Source organism: Olea europaea, unplaced genomic scaffold (assembly GCF_002742605.1).
Source record: "Olea europaea var. sylvestris unplaced genomic scaffold, O_europaea_v1 scaffold1528, whole genome shotgun sequence".
In the NCBI taxonomy this organism is placed as follows: domain Eukaryota; kingdom Viridiplantae; phylum Streptophyta; class Magnoliopsida; order Lamiales; family Oleaceae; genus Olea; species Olea europaea.
The window spans coordinates 144,693-161,042 of record NW_019232868.1 but is presented as its reverse complement, the minus strand read 5'-3'; the positions used below and the strand labels follow the sequence as shown (position 1 = coordinate 161,042).

Below are 16,350 nucleotides of genomic sequence, written 5' to 3'. Positions count from 1 at the left end.
TCTTGGTTTATGATTAGTATAGAAAACATATAAATCATCTCTTTTGGTATTACATGACGTCGAATTTGATAAAAATTATTGAACTTGATATTATACCTTATTTCTAATGGAAACGATAAATTTGAAACTCACCGATTTTTATTACTTGTCAACGATCCGTACGCTTGCAAATTTCCACGTGAACAGTAGAGTCAAGAAGTCTGTCTGTCTGTCTCCTAGATTAGATTGTGCATTCAACTGGTGTTTATAATTCTCAAAATCATTTCAAAAGTGTTATATTTAATTTGTAAATTGGCAAATCCTCGACAAAATCAAAGTAATGGTGTAATTAAAGTCAAAGAGTCATGGGTCATAGTAGTTTAGATTCACAAGGAGTCAAGGAGATCAGACATAGACCAAGGAGATAAAATATCCGAAAAATCGTTTGCTACACGTCAAGCTGGTACTTGAGCACCCAAAATAGGAAACTAATCACTCATTCACTCGTTACCCGCAAAGATGGTCCTCTAACGACGTTAGGGTTAGCCAAGCCCTGTTTCGCAATTTTTGACCTATTTCTCTATGCTATATGAACCCAAATATTTCATATTATAAATACTTAAGCCATACAACGTTCTAAAGTGTGGTTGAATATTATTTGATCCTACATAACATACTTTGAAGACAAAAATCAATTTCCAAAAGTCAGTTGGTTCAATCACACTATCAAAACATCAAAATCCCAAATTCTCAAAACACCAAATCAATCACTTCCATTACATTTATCAGAATCATGAAAATTTAGGAATGTACCTCGAGTTCCGATTTGTGAAGAGCGAGTTCGTCTTGACGATCCACGACGATAAAAGATTCTAAGGTTCTGGAGCTGGTGCTGGAGCTTACAACCAGAGGAGTTCCTTGGTGATTACAAGTTGGAGGCAGCGTCTTTTAAGCTTTAGTTGTGCCTGGACCAATATTGGAAGTCAAATATTTTATAGTGGATTTAAGTCGCAAATTTGCTCAAATGTTTTTGTTCCTTGTGAGGTGTTCTTCAAGAGATTTTTCCCCATCATCAAAATCTTGATATTATTTATTTTTCACAATATTTAAACTGCTTAGTTGATATCTAGGTTTATATTTATGTGATTTAATTCATTTGGATATATTTAATGGTGACTTGTTGCAATTAATTACTTGATAAACTAAAGTGGTACTACTATCAGAGCCAATAGATGTTTTTTATTATTGCAGATCGATGGCTGGACAAAGAAAAACTGGAGCTGCAAAGGACATTACTAGGGAGGATCTTCATAATTTGTTGCAAATCTTCATCAACAAATTAATCAGTTTTGCTCTAGATTAGACAAGGCTGTATCCTTTGATTTGCTTTTTCTCTTGTTGGGGATCAAACCAACAATTATCAGAGGAGAAATGCGAGGAATTTGCCTCCTATTTAACCAATTAACGAACATCATGATGTGTAACACACTACAAATTTTACTCATTATAAAAAAGGAGGGACTTAATTTTATTAGTTTATCTTCAGCTTATTTAAGAAAGAGAAAATTATCTAGAAACCTTAATTTAAAAACCAGTTTTCATAAATAAGAGAATTAAATTTAATTTCATAATTCAGGTGGTAATTAGAAATTATTAAATAATTATACTCCCAATTCAACCTACCCACTCTTAACTCCCACACATCACACCCGATCTCTCTTGTTCTTTCTCTCGCATTTCCCTTATTCTCTCTCTAGAATTGGATCGCCTCGCCGCCGCTGCTTGCCCCATGGCCGCTATCGTACCCCTTTGTAGTGACACTTCTCCTCCACAGCGGAGTTGTCATGCACCGTCACCGCCTTGTTCGATTGAGACGACTTTGAAAAATCGATCCGGTCGAATTTCTTTGTCGCCGGCAATTCAATCAACAGTGAAGGCTTCCTCTCAATCAAATTTTTCGCCTTGGGTAATGTAAGGTCCATAATTGGAGTATTCAGTTGATTTTGACCCAAATCTACGGAATCCGAGCTTGGAAAGTTGCATTTTCGCTTGATTAAAAAATCGGGCTGTAAATTTTGATTGTGTGGATTTGTTGATGTTACAAGACCATGAATAGGTGCACTCTGATGAGTATAGCCGACCAGTATTATGGAAAGAGCATGGGTCTTGCTGAAGAAGGTGATTTTGGCCATCGATTGTAGATAAATCTAGTGGCGTGAAGGCTGGTGCTGGGTTATGTGTAGAGAGGAGTGAGGGCTATCAAATGATATGGAATTTTGCTGATTTCGATGGTGGCTGGTTAGAGTTTTTGGTATTTTTTGTTCAAGCAATCGAGCATGAGATCTTTTCAAGCTGTGGTAATGATGCGGTGGGGGTGGTTTTGAGGCGATGGTTTTGTTGGATATGGTGGTGACTGATTTTTGTTGGTGGTAGTGGTGGTGGATATGGCGGTTGGGGCGATTTTTGTTGAATTTGGTGGTGGTATTGGTCATGGTGCTGGTGTTGTTCACAATGCTGTTAGGTTGTATTGATGATAGTGTGGTGCGGTGTGGTGATGCCAGTGGTGGTGGTTAGGATTTGTTGAAAGTGATGGTGGTGTGCAAGATTGACGTTGTTGGAAGTGATGGTAGTGGCGACGAAAATCGAGTATGACCAAGTCTATCTTCATTGTGACTATTTGTGATCAGATTTATAATAATTGTGACTGTACGTGACTTGGTTGCATATAGTCACAAATTAGACTGATATGATCACAGATAATCACACTGAAGATAAAATTGGTCACAATTTGTCACAGATAACAAAGGTCAGTGACTGTAGTAAAGTTGGAGGTGAAGGTGGTAGTGACTGATGGTGGATTGTGGTACTGGGCTGCGATGTGTGAATATTTGTTTATGGTGACTCTTTGAAGTCAAGTACATGTTTATCGTGGAAGTTGTGACTAATTCTGTATTAACTGTGATTGATTGTGATCTGATCACATATCGACACAGTAAATTTGAATTGGTCACAGACAGTCGCATTGAATACAAATTTGATCACAATTAGTTATAGACAATACAAGTCAGTGATACACTGACTTGGTCACAGATGATCCGATTATAGTTAGTCACAGATAACACAGGTATGGTCACAAACTATTTAGTTACATATAACACAGTTAATCACCAGAACGGCTGTTGGAGCGACTGTCGGAGAGATCGCCAAAGCTAATGGTTGTCTCCGATGGCGAGGTGGAGCGAAGGTGGTGTAGTGGGGTGATAAGATGGGGTGGGTGAGGTGGCATGAGTGGAAATAATTAATGTACATTATATTATATTTTAATATTTAATAAATTTATTTACCACTTGCTTTTTAAAATATTTTAATGAGTTTGTTATTTATAAAATGTGATCTTTAAAACTAGGAGTTATGTTAAGATCCTTTAAATATATTAACATCTTAGCCTTTTTAGTCTTATAAAAGTCCATAAGGTAGAATGATAGCCCAATCCATTTATTACAATGAGGAAATTCGGCCCACTATTCTAACAAATGGACAAACACTTAAAACAAATCAAAACCTTTAATAACCTAATTAATAAGCCCTAAAACAGTCCCAAAATCCTCAAAACCAATTGATTACAAAGAGAAATCCCAAACCATCCCAAAATTCACGATTTACCTAAGAGGAGGCAGGAGCTTCACCCAGCCAAAGGCAATTCATTCACCCATTAAAGGCTCCACTCACGCGACACCATTGATTATAGGCTCGAATTGTGATTGAAGAAAGTGAATCAAATGGGATGAAGAGAAAATCAAGTTTTGTTGGATCGCACGATGCCACTGGTGGATGAAAGCTGGCATACAAAAATTTTTGAAATGGCGAGGGAGATGGCTTCTCTAGACTGTAAGGTCTTTGGTGTAGGGTGAGATTTTCCCAATCATTAAGAAGCTACTTATTTCATTATGTGTTCCTTGTGTTAGAGGCGTGTTTATGGTATCTGGGTACCCGTCCTGTTGTATATCAATTTTCCTGGTTGGGATGCCTTAGCTTTAGCCTACTGTTCATCTTTACCAAGTGGTTCCATGTTGGTTTACCAACCTCCACAATTCTATATGTGATGCTAGGTATTTGAGTGGTTGTCGAATTCACAATTATGGGGAGAACTTAGACGAGAAGCAAATTGATTTTCGTGTTGTCCTAGAGGCTCAAAGTTCAAATGTAAGTGATATTTGCATGATTCAGTAAAATCAGGAAGTTGCAGATTGATGCAAAGGCATGTTGTTCACCTGGACGCTTAAACAGCTCGTATACTATGTAAGTCATTGAATGAAACATTATGATACCATGTTCTTAGGTGTTATGGCCTTTGAGTTTTGTGGATATAACTTGTTAGAGGTTCTTTACGTAGTAGAACTTAGTGAGATATGGTTTGTAGATAGCTTATTTATTTTAACTATAACAAAAATAATTACAAATTATGTTAACATGCACCGACTTTGAGTAAAAGATGGGTATTTTGTAATGAGCCCGATTAGGACTACATTTTGCCAATTCTAATGCAATATAGCGCTGTTATTATTTGCGGAAATATTATAAATATTATCGTTTATTTGTTTAGCCCCCTAATTGAGCCCCTTTTTTTTGATAATGCATTTTTTTCAATTTCATTTTCAACGACACATTCTCTCATAAAATATTTTACACATATTTTAAAAAAATTTCATTACTTTTCAACCACACATTCTTTAAAAAATCACTATTTCATAATCCATTTTACCCAAAAATGGGGATCAAACGAGAGCTTAATTTCCTTTTTTGAACTTTTGTCACTTCCAGCTGATAGGATATTGTGTTTCTAAAATAAAGGTATATTTCCTGTTCGTCACATTTTAAGTGTTTGTCACTTTTTTTATTTTTATTTTTTTTATTTTCTATCACTTTTTTGGAATTCATGTGACTTTTTTAAAATTTTGTTCAATTTTTGTTTTTATTTTTGGTATTTTTGTCACTTTTTTTTTAAATAATTGTCACTTTTTATTTTTTTAATTTTTATCACTTTCTTTTAATTTGTCTCTTTGTTTTTTGTTTTTTTTTCTTTTATTTTTTTCATTTGTCTTTTTGAAATTTCAATCAATTTTTTTGTGGCAAATATTACTTTTTAATAAAAGTGATATTTTTTGCTTCCAAAAGACTTTTCATTTGATTTTTGAAAACACCTTTAATTTTAAGGGTATTTTTGTAAGTTGCCCTATTTCAATTTTCCATTTGGGCTCCAGAAAAATTTAAGTTCCAACTTTTGAATTTCAAAGAAACATAATATTCGTCCAATAGCTAGCGCTTGTTTGAGCCCCATTCGGTCAAAAAATGCATTTTTGAATAGTGTAATATTAATGGAAAATGTGTGGTTAAAAAAAAAAAATTGATTTGTGAGTAATATTATTTTAATGAAGAATGTGCGATTGAAATGGATCAAATCACTGTTGAATAATGTATTTTGATGAAAATAATGGAGCTCAAACAAGGGCCTAATTATTTAATGGTACCATTATTAACATCTACAATTTTTATATATACATCCCACTCTATATAAATACCTATTAAAATTTTAAAAAAAAATACTATTTTCATCAATGTCAGATTTCAATATTGTCCTTATTAAATTCATTCATTTAAAAATTATATATTGATACAAATTTTATATATTTATCCCACTATAAATACATTCATAATACAATTTCAAAAATTACTATATTAATCAAATTACTATCAACATTTAATCTGATTCTTACTTTTTATTTTCTATATTATCATGTCGGTTCTTTAATATTTAGTTATAAAGGTTAGCAATTATTTATTATTTATTTATTATTATTATTTTTTTGAATTTAGATGATTCTTTCAAAAGTATACTGCTCACACAACCAAAAAATCCCTCATCAAATCATATATTAATTAAATTTTTTTCCTTATAATTTTGGCGGTTTGTGTTTCAATTGATAATTTAAAGTTTGTTTCTTTTTATAATGTAGGAATATTTGGACAAATATTGAAACTTCCTTTAAATTTTTTTTATATTTTCATCTATCAAATCAATACTTAAAAAAGCATAAAAAATTATAATTTTAATAATGTGTTGAATTTTATTTTATTTTTTAATTTCCATTGAAGAGGATATTTTATTATTAGGATTTTATTATTTTAGTTAAAGATGATGTTTTATGATTATTAGAATTTTAGTCAAACATAAACTCTAAAAAAATATAAAAAGGTTTAAAAGAATTTATGAAAATAAACATTACTGGATGAATTTAGAACAATATATTTTTATTTAATTTTATATATGTCTATTTAGGAAAATTTACATAAGATCAAAATTATAATATCATTATCTTGTTAAAAGTGGACGTATATGTAAAAACTGTGGATTTTGATAATACTTTTCTTTTATCCTTTTAGTTACATTGAAATTTTAAAAATGATTTAGATCATATTATTGATTATTTTGTTTTAATTCATGATTGTATTGAAATTTTAAAGATGATTGAGATAATGTTTAGATTTTATCTCCGATAAGTTCAATATCTTATATAATATATTGAGATTTAAATTCTTTTAAGATAATGTTATAATTTTATCTCTTTTAATTACATCAAAATGGTTAAGATAATATTTTGATTTATCTCTTTTAAATTTAATATCTTATTTAATTATATTGAAATTTTAAATATGATTGAGATAATGTTTTTGATGATCTTTCTTTTGCCTTTTGATTTCATTATCTGAATTAATTGAAATATTAAAGATGATTGAGATAAAATTTTCATTTTATCTATTTTTAAATTCATTATCTTATATTTCAAAATTTAAAAGAATTAGGATTCTTTAAAGTGCTATAAATTATAAATACTCACTTGTCATTTCTAAAGGTGCCAACAACAATTAACTTTTCATCTCATAAATTTACATACCCCCAGTGAAGTCACTCATTCATATACCATTTTTATTTATTTATTTTTAACCTTTTTTTCAGTGATTTTATTTTGAAGCTAAACAAATTATTTCAGCAGCATGTATTTTTGTTCAAGTTAAATTCAAGATTCTCTTAAGATTCGAAGATATGATACTATATGTGCAAGTTGTTGTCTTTACAATACCATATATTTTTTGTAATTACACATGAAATGCTCATTGACCTAAGGGCCTGTAATGAAACTAAATGCAATTATTTATTTATTTATTTATTTTTGGATTTCTCGAAAGTTTACACAAAAATGTGTTAAGAGTACTGATTGATCATTGACTGCTCTTAATGAAATGATGGTTTGAAATATTGTAACTTACATTTGATTTTATGATATTATTTTTGGGTTGTATGTATCCTACTAAGTGTTAAAATACTCACTCCTTCATTTACAAAATTTCAAGTTTGATCATATCAAGCTTGGATGGTGGATGAGTGCCAGCCATAGCAGTTAGCCAAGTAAAAGGTTTCAATAAACAAATGGTAGATGTGATAATTGTTACAATATCTAACCCTTTTAATTTCACTTAAATGTCATGAATTCTTTAATTTAAGTTTTAAATTTATTTTATTCAATTAAATTAAATTACAAAAGTATATTAGAATTTTATGTTATTTCTTTTAAGCTTTAAAGTTAATTTCACGAAATGATATTGATAATAGCTCACTTTTTAAGATAATAAAACTTGAGGCATTATAATTTGGTATTACAGCACATATACCATTTTTATTTATTTATTTTTAACCTTTTTTTCAGTGATTTTATTTTGAAGCTAAACAAATTATTTCAGCAGCATGTATTTTTGTTCAAGTTAAATTCAAGATTCTCTTAAGATTCGAAGATATGATACTATATGTGCAAGTTGTTGTCTTTACAATACCATATATTTTTTGTAATTACACATGAAATGCTCATTGACCTAAGGGCCTGTAATGAAACTAAATGCAATTATTTATTTATTTATTTATTTTTGGATTTCTCGAAAGTTTACACAAAAATGTGTTAAGAGTACTGATTGATCATTGACTGCTCTTAATGAAATGATGGTTTGAAATATTGTAACTTACATTTGATTTTATGATATTATTTTTGGGTTGTATGTATCCTACTAAGTGTTAAAATACTCACTCCTTCATTTACAAAATTTCAAGTTTGATCATATCAAGCTTGGATGGTGGATGAGTGCCAGCCATAGCAGTTAGCCAAGTAAAAGGTTTCAATAAACAAATGGTAGATGTGATAATTGTTACAATATCTAACCCTTTTAATTTCACTTAAATGTCATGAATTCTTTAATTTAAGTTTTAAATTTATTTTATTCAATTAAATTAAATTACAAAAGTATATTAGAATTTTATGTTATTTCTTTTAAGCTTTAAAGTTAATTTCACGAAATGATATTGATAATAGCTCACTTTTTAAGATAATAAAACTTAAGAAACTTAAGAAAGTTAATCTATTCAAATTTTGGTAAATGACAAATAAAAACTAGGCAACCGTTGGACTAGATAGAAAATTAAAGAAAAATATATTTATGTTTCCGAACAAATAGAACCATTAAGTCTTCATTTAGGCATCGAATCATATGGCGAGATCAATTCAATTTCTAGCGGAAAAACATTAAACATAAATACTGCAACATATCACCACTTTTTAACGCGTAATGTGCATTAGTCCACAAGCAGCTACAATAGTTCAAAGGAATTCTTGGCTACGAAAGAACTTTTGCTACAAATATATACACAAATCAGACGAGACAAATATAAAGTCCATCGAGAAAATTAAGCTTTAAGCCATATTTCGGATAAACAAAACCAAAGATACATGCAAGCAATACAATCCTTTGAAATACTACATAGAAACAGCCCGCACTCCCATCAACCAAACAAATACATAACAAAAAGGAATATAACCCAAGAAATAAAAAAGAAATAGAAAAACAAGAAAGTAGCTATCATGGAAAAATAAATATCATTATGCAAATTGAAAGACCACAATGCTTGAGAACCAATTCAATTTTAATAAAACATGAATCTCAGAGTTGGAATCTCAAGAACTAATTCATTGTCTTTCCTTAAGGATCATCAAGTGCTGGACTGCTATTACACTAAAGTCAGAAAGAATCGAGTAAAAAAAAACCCCTATTTACATAATTTAAAAAGTAATTGAGTAAAAATAAAAAAGAATTGAGTAAAAAGTTATACATATTAAAACATAAAATCAATACTCAATAGAAAACCCAATTTGGGCTAAAAATCACATTAAAAAACCCAATCTAGATAACCAATCTCATAAATTCAACCTGATAAAACTTACAGCCTACCTTGAAACAATGGAGGAGATTCCTAGAAATTGGGGCTATCTCAAACAATTGCGGGTTGCTATCGCCTACGGTGGTGTTGGAGATTCCAGCTTCTAGGAAAGAGATTGGGTAGAGAGATGGCGATTGGCGAGTGAGAAGGCATTTGTTTGAGTTTTGGACAAATGAGTTTTAATTTCTTTTTGTTTTGGGCTTGGGCTATTGTTAACTTGAACGTGGATTGTTGATGATTTGGAGAAGGGCTACCTAAAAATATATAATAAAAAAGGAAAAAATTGACAAATCATCTTTTAACTATACACAATTCAAACATAAAGTTCTAAGTTTAACTAATGCAAAAATCAGGTTTCATCTAATTAATTAAAAATATTTATTAATTAAATATAATGAGGTCACATTTATACAATTAATAGTCACATGAACATAATTATAAATCACAACTTATTTATTGATCACATATTATCAAATTTATTAGTCACAAATCGAAAATTTTATTGGTCACAGACTATTTTGAAGTCACATATCAAAAAAATTATAGATCACAATTTATTTATCGATCACATATTTTCAAATTTGTTGGTCACATATTATCAAAAATTTAAGTCACAATTAAATACTTGATCACAGATAACTAAATACTTAGTCACATACCACTAAATAGTAGGTCACATACTATCAACCACCCTTACACAACCACCATCGCCACCCCCACAATATCACCACAACACCACCACCAACAAAGCCACCACTAGATCCAATCCAGTGTCAACAAAAATACCATAACCACAACTATCGAATCTCCAACCACCTCCACCACCAACCGCTCACATATTAAGTATTTAATAGGTCATAGGGTCACAAATGCCAACTCACTCCAATAAAAACGCACCACCACTACCATTGCCATCACCAATATCGCTGTCGCCGCCACCATTTTGCAACACTCCCATCACCATATCACACCATTGCACCACCGCACATACCACACGCAAACATACTGCACCAGTCGTCACCACTACCGCTTGTATCCTACCTAGACCTACAGCACTGCCAAATCCAACAACCATTCCAACAACCCAAAAATAAATAAATAAATAAATAAATCCAACAACTCAATACAACCGCCAAATCCACGACCATCCAACCACGCTAAAACTCCTACGCTACCAAAATGTGGATACCATAAGTTCAACAACATAAAAAATCCAACGGAGATATTGCAATGGTGTTTCGAGAGAAGCCAATCTGAACGCTGCTTCAACCACCACCGTCGATCTGAGCGCACTAAAGCGACATTGAGAGAAAAGCCACGTGCAGTGGCAATTGCTATCTAAATGCTACTCCAACCACCACCATCGTCAATCTGTGCATAACAGCACGCAGTGGTCGCGCGAACTGGGTAGAGGTTGCGCGGCCACCTGGGAGCATAGATCCTGGCAATAGGCTGCACTCTTATAGAGACGCCGATCCTGTTGCAGTGGTGCTGATGCAAGACGATTGATTTGTTACAATGGAGAGGAGAGTGCAGAGAAAGAAAGATTTCTGTCTGAAATTAGGGATGGCGTGGGGGTGTGGGTGTGGGAATGGGATGAGGTTGAATAGTTAATTAATTATAATACCTGAATTGTGAATAAATAAACATCAATCCTGATTTATGATGTTTAAATACCTGTAGGGTTGTAATTTTCCCAAAAAAAAAAAAAGGTAACAAGTGGATTTGGGCTGGAGTTGGCATTGGCTACAGGCCTAGATCTGCCCATGACTGTATTATCATGCGAATACCCCATATACAGGCGTCTAGAAAATGCATCGAACATATACGCGTATTTATAACACTAATAAAAATAAAATATAATTTGAAGTCATTGTTCACTTGAACATTGAATTCGACTCACTATTCATGTGGGTGATCTGTGTGACACTATTCACAATGAACATTTACCATGGGATTGTTTACAGTGAAAAGTGACCGCGGCATCGTTCACTGTATTAAAATAAAAGAATTTTTATTTTGGTATTTTTTTCTTTATAAAAAAAAAAATTTTTTTTTTTTTTGGGGGGGTTTTGGGGGGGGGGGGTTGGGTTATATCTTATTTCTTAGTATTGATAGGGGTATTCAACTATATTATAAGATACTATCTTTATAAAAAAACACACAAACGTGAATTAAAATAAGTTCTTCGCATTTAGCAATTTGATGGACCAAAGGTAATACGTGAAATTTTATATTTTAATTTAATTTTGAGCATGAGATATAATTTTTTTATGTTTAATTCAAGAAATGTTTAAAATGAAATATTATATTATAGTTTTAAATTGTAAGCATGACTTTTAAATTTCTTTTGCTTCAATTTCATGAAATGTTCCAAATACAATATTTTTCGTGTTCTTATAATTGGCTTAATCATTTCCGATCAAAGAATAATATTTTATTTACCCTTATAATAATAGTTCATGCGAGCATTGTAAGAAGACTAAGCATAATAGGACTTATATTGAAATTTTAAAGATGATTGAGATAATACTTTTCTTATTATCTTTCTTTTAAATTCATTATCTTAATTACTTGAAATATTAGAGTTGATTGAGATAAAATTTTGATTTTATATATTTTTAAATTCATTATTTTATACTTCAAAATTTAAAAGATTTAGGATTCTTAAAAGTGCTATAAATACTCACCTTTTTTCATTTCTAAAGGTGCCAACAACAATTAACTTTTAATCTCATATATTTACAGACCACCTGCGAAAAGTATATCGAATCTTTCAGTGATTTTATTTCGAAGATAAAAAATTATTTCAGCGAATGTATTTTTCTTCGAGCTAAATTCAAGTTTTTCCATAGGATTCGAAGATAAGTTACTATATGTTCAAGTTGTTATCTTTAAAATATCGTTTATTTTAGTTGATTATACAGGAAATGCTCATTGACCTAAGGACCTGTGATGCAATTAAATGCAAGATTTCTTTGGATTTCTCAAAAGTTTACACAAAAATGTGTAAGAGTACTAAATTGATCATCAAATGCCCTTAATGAAACGGTGGTATGGAATATTGTAATTTACGTTTGATTTTATAATATTATTTTTGGGCTGCCTGTATCCTACTAAGTTTTAAAATATTCACTCCATTTACAAAATTTCAAGTTTGATTGTGTCAAGCTCGAATGGTGGATGAGTGCTGTAGCAGGTAGCCAAGTAAAAGTTTCTAATGGACAAATAGTAGATATAGTAATTTTTACATGTCTAACACATCATTTCACTTAAATGTCATGAATTTCTTTAATTTACATTTGAAATTTATTTTATTCAATTATATTAAATTACAAAAAAATAAAAATGCAAATTTTATATTAATTTTTCGATTTAAAGTTAATTTTATGAAATGATATTGATAACAGCTCGATTTTTATGATTATAAAATTTAAGACATTGTGGTTTGACATTGCAGCAAGAGTCTACCTATCTGTAAACTTGTTAAAATTTTATATCTATGTGCGCTAGTGAAATATGTACGTATAAATGTTAATAAAAATAAAATAAAATTTGAAATCACCATATGTGAACAATGAATTCGAGTCGCTATTCATGTAGTTGATGTTGCACGACACTATTCACAATAAAGTAAAACCGTGGCAATATTGTTCACAGTAAATAGTGACCGCATAACTGTTCACTGTATAAAAAAAGAATTATTTTATTTAATTCTTTTTTTGTTAAGGACTTATTTCTTAGTAACAATAGGGGTATTCAACTATATTATAAGATACTATCTTTATTTCAATTAAAAAAAGAAAAGAAAAGAAAAGAAAAAGAAAAACACAAACATGAATTAAAACGAAGTTCTTGGCATTTAGCACTCACCAATCAACTACATCTAACATACCAATGATACCATGCGAAATTTTATGTTTTAATTTAATTTCGAGCATGAGATATAAATTTTGTATGTTTAATTCAGGAAATGTTTACAATGAATTATTATATTCTAGTTTTGAATTGTAAGCGTGACTTCTAAATTTCTTCTGCTTCAATTTTATGAAATGTTTCAAATACAATGTTTTTCGTATGCTTATGGTCGGCATAATCATTTCCGATTAAAGAATAATATTTTATTTACCATTATAATATTTCATGCGAGAATAGTAAGTAATGTTATATCATTAATGAAGACTAAGCATAATTTCACTTAGAAGTGATAGACATGGTTAAGACGTTATAAACAACTAGGATAACCAGCTCAACGTATCCGATATGGGCCGGATTATTATAATTACGTGAATTAAAAAGTGAGATGGGATCGTAATTTTGTTCAGTGTGTTGTAGAATTCCTATTCATGAATTACAAAGTGAGACGAACCTATCAATATCATTTTATAAACACTATGAGGGCTCAATAGAGAGAAGTGGTGTACTCGATGAGAGAAAAGAGTGATGAGCTGTATCTGCCCCAAGGATTGGGACACAATTGATTTTAGAAGATATTACAAGTATATCATAACCGTATTGAACCACCAATAGCAAGAGCCTGAGCCTAAGCCTGAGCCTGAGCATGAGCTCGAACCTAAGTAAGAGCTAGAGCCTGAATCAGACCCAGAGGAGGAGTTTGAATCAGAGCCTAAGTCTAGACCTAAGTCAGTAGACCCCTCGAAAAATGAGAACCTAACCTAATAAGATTTATAGGAATTAGGACTCGGTATTCAAACAAGCGAAGTTGACGATTAGCCACTTAGAGAATAGTTTGTTTATTTATTTTAGTTTTAGTAAAGGATTTCTTTCCCTTAATGAAAGAAGATGTAATCTCAGTAGGTTCTATTTCAACCCTCTAGGATTTAATATTTCAATGAATTTGAGTTTTCCCGTCGAATATGTTGAGGTTTGTTGTCGATTATCTCTAAGATAATTTTTTTTTCTTTTTTTTTTTTTTTACATAATGAAAAATGGCAAGTCAACCAACAACATAAGCTGCTATTTTCAACGATTCGTTGAGAGTTGTGTAAGACCTTGGCATGCCACAAGCATAAGAACCTCCTTAGGATGCATAGGGTTACTCCAACACCACAAGCTCAAAAGTGGAACAGTTTGTCCTCTACATTTGAAGGCATGGTCGAGGAATGGATAAAAGGATTTGGAAGAATCTCCAAGTACCTCTCTTGTACTGATACCTAGAAAATTTTATGTTCTGAGTTTATGTAGTTGATATAACAACAGTCATCAGGGCATTGGTAATTCGTGTGCTACAACACATGCGCAGTGGTCACGCACTTGATGCTGTTGCTCATCGACATCTCGAATAACAGCTCTGTTATCATCGACAGTGCGTTGTCTACTGGATGCAATGTCGAAGATAGCAGGCGTCGTCTAAAGGAAAGAAATAAAAATTTTGGTTGGCTAAATCTTACGTGTATTGAACGTTTTTAATGTGTTCATTAGTGTTGTTTTATAGGTTTGATGAGGTGGAGTTAATGATTGTAAAAGTGGAAAAACAATGGCTTGAAATCAAAAGGAGGGAAAGGAAAGATAAAGGACAAAATAGTCAATTTATAATACACAAAGATGAACAAAAGAAGAATCTGCGTGAGAAGGTGGTTAATGGAAGATTGAAGAGTGGGTGCATCATCGCCACAGAACCATAAACAAACAAAGACGTAGCGCCTTGACATACCATAGTAGTACCTTGGTGCCACTTTAAAAATAGATTGGCAGAGTTGTGGCGCTCTAGACACTGTAGTGCCATAGGTTAATTTGATACAATGTTGCCACGCCACAACCAGGCACCACCTAAAGACGGAAGAGGGTTTGTTTTTCGACCATTTTGAAGCCCACAAGAAACCATGTATTGGACACAAACATGTGGAGGAGTATAAATATAAGTTATTAGCACTTTTGAAGGAATTCCACACATTGAGAGATAAAGAAATACAACTGGAGATTGACGACCGCAAATCAAGGGAGAAAAAATCAAGAAACTCAAGGTTTGAAGTATTGATTGGAAGAGGAATAATATCTTGGTGCAAGATGATCTCTTTTTCTACATCTTTATTCAAAATTCAATGATGTATTCAATAACAATTTCTTGTTTTTCTTTTTGCATTATGAGTAGCTAAGTTTCATATTAGGTAGACAATGTAATCTACTTAGGACCATTTCTTTTATTCGGAATTCTGATTATTTTATCATATATGTGTTGATTTTTCTATGAGTTTAATACGTTGAATTACTTGATTATTAATTTGATGATTTTGTTAATCTTTTACGAATCGAGAGGTGAATCTGATATTTAGACTACATAGTAAAATTCGGTAAATCAATATAGTGGCTAACCCGAATATTTTGAGTTAGTTGGGCACAATCAAACTTGAAAAAGTGACAAAAAATTTTAAATATTCAATATCATATCACAATTATTCTCTATGAGTCCCCAATTTTTAATTTTTGATAAAGTTCCCACTTCCCAAACTAAATCTCATAAATTACAATTCACAAATAAGCTATCCTTCATAGATTCACAAATTAGAGATTCCCACTTCAAAAATTGACCATTGAAAAATGGCTCCAAGAATCTTTCGACAACTCAAACAATGGCTCTAGCCAATTCAAAAAATGGCCCCAGGCAAGCAAAGTGAAAAATGGGCAAAGTTCCAATTTCCATTTAAATTGATTCACAAATGATAAATCATATATTCAGCATAACTAATTGACCGCCCGGAGATGTAAAATCAAAACTCCAACTATACAGTACTAACCTTATTAGTTGTCACTCCGTTTAGGGGTGGATGGTGATAGCAACGGCTAGAAGTGGTGACAACGATGGGAAGCGGAAGCAGCTTTCACAAAATCTCTCGAGTCTTGACTAAATTGGTCGTCGGCTAAAAACAGCAGGGTCTAAAAACTGTCGAAGGAGGGATGAAGGATGATATTCCAATGACTCCAATTGCTAGAAAGACTCAAAGAAATATTAGGGATTAGGGAAGGGAACTTAGGAAGGCAGACATTTTTCCTTTTCCATTGCCGTTTTGTATGTATTGGTATGTCTTTCTTGA

General features: G+C 31.6%; 1 long non-coding RNA gene across 1 annotated transcript; it reads right to left on the bottom strand.

The window, feature by feature from the left end:
- Window positions 1–72: 72 nt before the first annotated feature.
- On the bottom strand, window positions 73–16,350 carry LOC111376597. Its single transcript, XR_002699507.1, has 3 exons — window positions 16,054–16,350; window positions 793–944; window positions 73–215 (listed from the first exon to the last, which is right to left on the bottom strand). It is a non-coding gene; the product is annotated as an uncharacterized LOC111376597 (long non-coding RNA).